The following is a 9,617-nucleotide window of genomic DNA, read 5'->3' as shown; positions in this document are numbered from 1 at the left end:
AGCACTCGTATATCAAAGCACTCGTATATCAGTTGTGATCACGTGACGCTCGGCAGTACAAAGCTGCTCGTATTGCAAGACCCTCGCTCGTTTATCAAATTAATATGTATTAAAAATTTTGCTTGTCTTGTAAAACACTCGCAGACCAAGTTACTCGCAATCCAAGGTTTTACTGTATATGCTGCTCTCTAACAGCACTTGGCCCAGCGGTCTGTTAAGACTATACGGTGGATCTTTTTTGTCTGCGTGCAGGTGTAGATCCAGGGGCTGCAGCATTTAAACCGCGCGATGCACGACGACATCGTGTGCGTGGAGATGTTCCCCGAGGAGCGCTGGGTTGCCCCCTCCTCGCTGGTCCTGCACGATGAGGGCGTCGCAGGGGACGTTGCAGAAGAGAATGAAGAGGATGTGGTGAGTGGAGCGTCAACACTGCCGAACCAAAATCAAACCCAGACACCTGCAGTGTGCGTGTCTCTCTCCCCGTGGTCGCATGGATTTTTCTCCAGGTCCTCCGGCTTTTCCCTCCACAGTTACAATCTGACATGCACTTAGAGTATGTGGCTGCTATCAATTTCAAATGTGATAAGATACTTCACTGAACGATCATTTGTGGCCAGGTCACTTAAAAAGAGCTATAGAGCTCTCAGGGTCCTTACCTGGTAAAGTTATTTAGTTTATAGTTTTTAAATAGTTTTAATATAAATTTTGATTTAAAGCTTTCGTGACTGCAGTAATTCATATTCTTAGTTTTTTTTCGGTAAAGTCACGTTGAAGGGAAACAACAAAATAATAAAATATATAAAACAATAAAAAAATTCTCACGACGTTTCGACCATAACTCAAACGGTCGTCTTCAGGTGTGTTGGTTTGCATAAATTTATTTTTAAACGGCGCATTTATTTATTTATAAAAACGTTAGCGCCACGCGCAACGATTTGGCAGTTTATTTAGGACTAGCCCATCTATATTCTGAAAAGAGGAGGGGGGAGACGAAATTTTTTATAATGTATGCTGTCTGAAAGCCACTGTAAGCGTGAACAATCAATTAAGACCTGAAATGGTTTATCAAATCTTTCCAATGATTGCTAAGATAGAATCCATCTTCTCGGTTGAAATTGTCTCTGTGCTTGTATATGTGGATAGCCTCATGAACGAATCTCTCATGGAAGCCAGATGGCTTACAAAGAACCTTTGTCTTGGAAAAGTCAATGGCATGTGAGCCTACTGAATTAGAACAATGATCTGCCACGGCCGAGGTGTTGGTCCTACCGTGTTTAAGGTCTGCTTTGTGTTCACGAATGCGGTCCGAGACATGGCGTTTGATTTCTCCAATGTAACTACTACCACAGAGGCAACTTAGTTTGTAGACACCAGGGTATTGTATGTCCGGAATCACATCTTTTACAGATGGAACCAGATCACGGATTTTATGTAATGTGTTGAAACGGACCTGGATCTTGTGTTTATTCAGGATTTTGGAGATCTTTTTTGTGACCCCCGCAATGTAGGGTAAAGTGATGGTTTTGAAAGGCTCCTCAAGAGGGTTCTTCTTCATGGTTTGAGTGATAGCTTTGCGGATTGTATAGTCGGAGTAACCATTAGCCCTAAGAGCTTGGTGTACGTGCTTGAGTTCACTGCTTATGTGTTCCTGGTCGGATATGCATTGGGCTCTATGATACAGAGTCTTGATGAGAGAATTCTTCTGTGATGGATGGTGGTGGGAATCCGGTTTCAGATAAGCATCCGTATGGGTAGCTTTCCTGTAGACAGAGTGGCTCATTGAACCATCAGGTCTCTTTTTAATTAGGACATCCAAAAAAGGTATCTTGCCATCTATTTCGACTTCCATGGTAAATCTGATGGCTGGGTGTATGGAATTGATGTGGTCGAAGAATTGGTCTAGAGCAAGCCGGCCATGTGGCCAGATGACAAAAGTGTCATCCACGTACCTCTTCCATAAGGTTGGGCGCAGAGTGGCAGTCTGGATGGCGTCAGTCTCAAATTTCTCCATGAAAATGTTAGCTATAACTGGAGAAAGGGGGGAGCCCATTGGGGTGCCCTCAGTTTGTTTGTAGAAAGTTCCATTCCAAGTGAAGTATGTATTGGTTAAACAGTGTTTCACCAGGGGGGGTACCTCAGTGTTTAGTCCTTGATGAACCAAGTCTTCAATGATTGCAATGGTGTCAGGTACAGGAACCTTGGTGAATAAGAAAACTACATCAAAACTGATAAGCAGGTCGTCTGGGGACAGGGAAATACCCTTGATTGCCGATACCAGGTGAGTCGAATTTTGTACCACAGAGGTGGTCTTTCCAGTGAAAGGACGCAGGATTTCAGACAAAAAACGAGCTAGTTTGTAGGTGGGGGAGCCGATAGTAGAGACTATGGGACGAAGGGGTGTATCTACTTTATGTATTTTTGGTAAGCCGTATAATCTTGGTGGCCTGGCAGCAGAAGGTTTCAACGAAAACTGTTTAGATTGATCAATTAATGCGGTTGAATCAGAAATTATTTTGTTGGTTTGTGTGACGAGGCTGTTGGTGGGATCTCTTTTTATTTTTGTATAACTACCATTGTTGAGTAATTCTTTAATTTTGTTGTTGTATTCTATTTTATCCATGATGACAGTAGCATTGCCTTTGTCAGCTGAGAGGACTACAATATCATTCCTCTTTTTTAATTTATATAATTCAAAACGCTCATCTTTGCTGAGGCTGCTAGCTGGCATCTTAGCGTTTTTGAGGGTTGCAGCGATTTCAGATCTTGCTACGTCTGCAGCAATGTGACCCAGGCCCCTGAGAGCAACGTCTACTTGGGCAATTATATCATTAACTGGTATGTGTTTAGGTGTGACTGCAAAGTTTAGACCTTTAGCTAAAACGGATTTCAGACTATCGGAAATAGAACTGTTACTGCGATTAATTACGACTTTGTTAACGTCTAACTATAAATGCACCGTTTAAAAATAAATTTATGCAAACCAACACACCTGAAGACGACCGTTTGAGTTATGTTCGAAACGTCGTGAGAATTTTTTTATTGTTTTATATATATTTTATTATTTTTTTGTTTCTCTTCAACGTGACTTTACCGAAAAAAAACTAAGATTATAGTTTTAATATAGTTTAAACAAAGAATAACAACAAAAACTCAACCACTTCAAGAGAGACCTTAAACATAATGAACACCGTGTGACCAGACAACAATCCACATTAGAGATGCTGTTAGCTTGATTTTGCGTTTATTAAATGACTTTACATTACATTACTTCAAAATCAAGTCAGGAGTGCTAATCATTTCGTACAATTTTTGTATGTACGTAGGGGTTATTTGACCATACTTCGGTGCGGGTTGGTGAACGGGGGGGGGCATAGATCAGGAGCATAGAAGGACAGGACAACAGTTCATTTTGCTGTACTGCGCTCTGCTGCCTGCCATTTTGGCACAGAGCCTATACCACCTGTTATGCATATCCAGGCTCAACACGGTGGCGCTTCCACGGTCTGAGCTCCTTTTTAATGTTTATTTTAATTAACTTAATTAGAACTCAAGAGATCAGGACACGTATCATTTGCGAGAGTGACCTGGGTCACAGGGTGGCCTCTATATTGAAAACTAATTTCTTTAGAACTGCTTTTTGTATTTAGATTGTTGTCCTTTCCGCGCACCTCCGATTAGCATGGTTGGCTGTGTACGGTGCGAAATAAGTTCTACATGCATACATACCACAGTGACAAAATGCAAAACATAATAAAGTACAGCAATGAAGTTAATTGAAATTGGCACGAAAACAACTGTGGTTTATGAAAAGTCGACAATATTGCACAAACATAAACAAGTGTTAGATATTAAATCGCATGTAGTGCAAGTTGGCTTGGGCAGATTATTTATAGGCTGATCATTGCACAGTTATACGTATTAAAACGTTACGTAAACATTAAACACATATAGGGTGACTGATGTGCTAAGCAGGTAAGAGAAAATGTCAATCAGTGAAATCATAAAGAATCGAGAGATTAAGCATCAAATTGTGAATTAGATGGGAGGGTAACCTTTGTTGTAGATAATATTGGTCGCAAAAGCTTACGCGTTTTTTTTTAAACGTGTGGTATCTGATGGGCGTGTTCCGGTTGATTCTATCAATCGCCAGAACTGTTTTAACTTATAAATATTTACGGAGGACTCCTCACTGTGATCTTTTGTCATTTTAACAAAGCGTCAGTCTCATTATTGACATTGATGAGACACAGCATGAAACCACATCCGCAGGTTAAGCGCTATTGTTTTGGATTGCTCCTTCCCCTTCAAGCCAAATTGTATTGTGTTATGCAGTGAGTTGGTTAAAAAAATAGTTATTTCATTATTTCAGTGTGTGAGAGAGACGCTACTGTGGTGAGTGCTCATTTGAGTTTGCGTTGTCATCTCCCGGTGCTATCCCAGCTGCTGCTGCTGTCGTCGCTCTTGCTTAGATTACGCAACACGATGTTTGTCCTTTGTTTTGGTCTCCAGCTGAAAGCCGAAAGTGGGAAGATGCGTCGGCCCACTGGCAAAGTGGTCGGCATCATCAAGCGGAACTCGAGGCCGCTGTGCGGCATGCTCATGCCCAGCCCAATCAAGGAGGTGGGCTGATCTGCATGTGTGTGTGTACGTGTGGGGAGCGGTAATGTAGCGGTTAGCGCGCTGCGCTACGAATCCTGGGACCCGAGTTGGATTATATTTATCGCTCATAACCAATAAACAGCGCCAAATGTCTGAACCTGTCTTGGGCCCTTCCCTAGGTCGACTCGGCCATAAATGAGTCTCTGATGTGGCATGTAAACATCAGCGCTGTGGAGACAAAGGCGGTCGGGCATGGTGCTGGCCGTACCCACCCCGTCGTTTGCCGTACCAGCTTGAATAGGTGTGTGCTGACGGCACTTGCCCAAACAGTTTGTTGAATGCCTTACTGGGGGCTCTTTGGGCGTGTTGCAGGCCACCCGCCACCTGTTCACGCCCGCGGACCGCCGCATGCCACGAGTGCGGGTGGAGACAAGACAAGCAGCGTCCCTGCAGGCCCACCGCATCGTGGTGGCCATCGATGGCTGGCTGTGACACTCCCGCTACCCGAACGTACGACTGCACCGTGATGCCCCGCACGCCGTGACACCTCACCCGTCTGTCCCGTGGTCGGCATCGTCGGGCTCATCCTTCTGTCACTTGACGCGCGGCCACGCGGCTCTGTATGCAATACAGCCGTCGAACCCAAAACACGAACGGTGACACGGTGAATTGGAAGTCAGGGTGGATGAAGTGGCACCACTGTGATATTTTTTTGTTTGAAAGCATGGCAAACTCACCTGTGATTCAACCTAGGTTATTAAGGTGTTGTAAGTTGATAGTCTCAGCCCAGTCACCAATAACTGTACCAAAAACGATATTAAATTTGGTCGTGCACTTCGATTGTTTGATTTCCATCTCTGAGAAAACTACTGCGTTTGACTGCCATGTGATGAACATTACTTTGATTGGCAGAGTGGTTGGAAAAGCACTGCCCCCCTACAATTTGGACTGCATTTCACTTCAATGGATCTTAGAAGTAGCTCTGTTATGTCTGCTCCTGTGGGTCGTCCTTGACCACGAAGGGTTTGTATAGATTGCTTGTCTTGTGCGATACCATTAACACAATGAGAAACAAAATTGGTGAAAAGTTAAATATATTGTTAAGATGTATTCTTTGGGTTGTATCTTTGTTTAAACAGATGTCGGTTAATATTCTACATAATGTACGTTAGGTACAAGGTTGGCATTGTGGTTGTGCTTTTCATACCTATTTGCCACTGCACAACCGAGCGACACCATGGCTGGCACGGTTTAGTAGGCTACAGGTTGTTTATCCACTGCAAAAGCGGATCCATGCCATGGACGGTCAATGCTTTGAACAAGGCTAGGCACGTGCAGATGACGCTGTGGTGCCACGTCCCCGCGGTGTACTGACTGCCGTCACACAATTAACGTGTCGCTAGCCCCGCCCCTGGCCCTGCTCGGCCCCCGGATATATTTGGATGCCTTGTGGGGCCAGCATACTACGGTTTGGTTCTGGTTCGACACGGCAAAAAGCCAGTGGGTGACCACAGACACTTCGAGAGATCTGCACTGTCTGGGTTCCAATGTACCAGTGGAAAAGGGATACCGGTGACGATTGGCCACGTATGTGCATATGCATGTTGAACTTCTTCCGTACCATACGTAGACAACCGTGCTAATCGTCGGTGTGCTTGTGCAGGGCCATTTTGTGCGCTCTCTGGGCGAATGTGGGGATAAGGAGACGGAGACAGAGGTGCTGCTGCTGGAGCACGACGTGCCACACCAGCCCTTCAGCCAGGCCGTACTTGCATGCCTGCCCCCTCCCACGTTCAGCATCACAGCAGAGGTACGCATGAGACGTGTGACGATATGTCAATTCATCGATTGAGTTCAATTCTTACGCCTGCGGTGTGTTGGTGTGTTCGGTCGTGCATGTGAGAATCCTTTACTTCAATGTTCTTTATTACAAGGCCCACGGGCCACTGGTGGCCCCTGGGTGGCCTTTGGTGTGGCCCATGACGTGTGGCCCCCGACGTATAGGCCCCCGACAATAGACAAATGCGAAAACACCCCCCATCATCATCATCGTGCTGTCAAACCGCAATAGTTTCAAGATGTTTGGCCTGCGTAGAATACCTTCTAGAGGACCTCTCTGGAGCTCTCCCTCCAGTCGAGGTCCTTCCGTTGCACTGTCATGAACGAGAAGCCACGGGGCTCTACGCCTTTACCGCAGACCGTATATAGAAAAGCCGTCGACCTGAAAGAAAGTCGATGGCTCGGACACATCATCGTAAGAAGAGAGGAAATTCACATCGGAGGAATGAAGGCGATGGACTTATGGAAGCACCAGGGCGGAGACCCGAGAGGCAGGCCTCGAGAGATGCAGATCAAAGTGGTGAGCCAGGATATGGAGGACTTTGCAGTAGCCGTGGAGATGGTCCAGTACATAAATGAATGGAGCAAGGGGACTACAGACTTTTTTCCTATAACGCTGTACTTGCGTTCCTGAAGAACACCGAATTGTGGAAAAATCGCATAATAAATAATATAGGGTAAAGCACAGTCCGCGATAACACGTGAGATGCGTACGCAGGCTTAACAAAGACTTCGGGTACGTGAGTAGCATCTAGAAGCATCCAGAAACATCCCGCCTTGTGTGATGCTACACCGAGGCAACCGTACAACAGCTTATTCTGCCTCGCACAACGCAGTTCTGTTCACTCGATCGCCTTTTATCCAATTCGCATCCATGTTATGAAATAATGTGTTCCCTAATGCATTCATCGCATTATATCTAATTCACGATATGAAAACACGCAGAGTTATAGGAGAACGGACTGTACTTTCAGAATATTCAGTCGCCTATTGAGAAGATAGAACGCCATTAGAATGAAGTTGGTTTACCCATGTATGGCTCACCCTGTGTTTTGTTTGTTGTAAGGCAGCGTTTTGTTAAACCTGGTGCTGTGTGTGTCCCGTACAAGGACCAGGCTGGCAGGGAGGACCTTCGTGCGTTGTCCATCTGCAGTGTGGATCCTCCAGGCTGCACAGACATCGACGATGCCCTACACTGCAAACCGCTCGACAATGGGAACACCGAGGTATTCATTTGGTGGTGGTAATCGTGGTCACGGTCGCGGTAATTCGTGCCTATTCCTTTCATGGTTTTGTCAATGCTAGCGGAGGTTACAAGGGGAGTTTAAGTGGCACAATGATAAGTGCACTGCACATTCATCCTGTCAAGCTGGTTTAGTTCCAGTCATGGCTAACACCGGTACAGAGTGATATCTAAAAAAAACTGCCCAAGTTCTCCCCTTCACCACCTGCATTGACCATCGTAACAAGCAAGGTCAAATGACAATCGCAACCCATTACGGCATGGAGAAGCCCTCATCCTGCAGTGGATTGACAAAGGGGTGGACAATATTCCTGTTATTAAGTTTCCAAACATTGTTGCCTTAGTGCCCGTATTCTTGGTCTCTGCTCGGCTCAGGACTGACTTCAACATGGCTTGGTTCTGGCTTGATCTGCTCCGTTGCCTCCAAAGAAGTATGAGTGGCTCAGCTGTGCCTTGGCTCAGGCTCAGCTCACGGAAATTCTGAGCGTGGCTGGGAGCATGCAGAGATATACGTGGAGGCACAAGGGACACGGAGGCTCAGGGCTGGAACCATGCTTAGAGGCAGCTTGGGTTTTAAGCGTTGCTTTGATGTGGCTTATTGAGAATTAGAATCAGAATATTTATACTGGAGGAATCCAATGAGCTATAAAGCTATTTTTCACATGTCCAGTAGAGACGGGTAAGAACGTTACAACAGCAAACAGTACAAAAACATAATAGTAGTGCAAAGCCCACTGAGGTATTGATTTATTTTTGATTAGTGACCTGGCCACAACTGAATAGCTCAACAAAGTGGCCCATCATTTGGACATTTATAGCAGCCAAAATAATAGAAATAATCTCAATGCATGTTGCGCGAGAGCCAAGCCTGAGCCAAGCCATGGCTAAGACCCCACTGGCCTAAGTGTCCACGTCACTGGCCGAATGCCTGGTTCACAATGAATGCACCAGGTAGTAATGGGTGTGCATTTCATTTCACATTATTGTGCTTTGGTTGGAGTGGCTATGGTGGAGGTTATGCATGCATGTGGAGTGAGCGACTTCCGACAGACGTCTAGTAGAAGGCGTCTTATTTATTAAAAGCACACAGGGCGATACACTTCGTAACGCGGCTACACCTAGGCTGTACAAACACGCAGCCCATTTGCGTCCTGCGTAGCTACGCTGGCTGGTTGACGAGCGTAGCGGCAGAGACAGAGCTGCTCTTGCAGAAGAACCAGCCACGTGGTCGGAGACGAAGAGATGACGACCGTAGCGACGCAACCAGGACCCAGACCCCACGCTAACAGCCCCGAAGTTCTGATTCGGTGCTCTTTATATCTGCCTGGAGTGGCCAAGCTCCACCTCTGGCCACGCCCTCTTTCTAGAACCTTCTAGGCCCTTCAGGATGGTTCCCGGAGCTTCTCGACTGACTCCGCCGTTGACCTTTACCCCAGATACGCCCCTTCATTATAAGGCATTATGTAATGCAGCTATAACCTTAATTACCCTTACAGGCCGGCAGGTATCACCCTGTCATTACACATCCATGCATGTGAGGGTGGTGACGGTGTGTTAATGTGTGTTCTAGGTTGGGGTACACATCGCCGATGTGAGCTATTTTATCCGGCCGGGGAATGCCTTGGATGAGGAGGCATCTCTGCGTGGTACCACAGTTTACCTGTGTGAGAAGGTGAGATGTGGATTTCTTCTTGCCACAATATCAAGTGATTACTCAACTCTTGTGCCTTTTTGCTTGCAGCTTTGTTTGTTCTCCCCCCTGTTAGTGAATGGGTTTCCTCTGGATTCATCAGATTTCTTCTAAATAAAACCCATACAATCTTAACTGGCATTTGCGAAAACATCCCCTTGCTGAACAGTTACCTGCAGGTGACTTAATCATGTGTGGGTTTGCTTGCAAAACACTCGTTGAGTTGGTGCATATGTATTTGCCAGA

This window comes from Petromyzon marinus, unplaced genomic scaffold (genome assembly GCF_048934315.1).
Source record: "Petromyzon marinus isolate PM22_M1 ecotype Great Lakes invasive population unplaced genomic scaffold, UKy_Petmar_22M1.pri1.0 PM_Scaffold_7, whole genome shotgun sequence".
Lineage (NCBI taxonomy): Eukaryota > Metazoa > Chordata > Hyperoartia > Petromyzontiformes > Petromyzontidae > Petromyzon > Petromyzon marinus.
The sequence above is the reverse complement of the archived record's forward strand: the minus strand, read 5'-3'. Positions refer to the sequence as shown.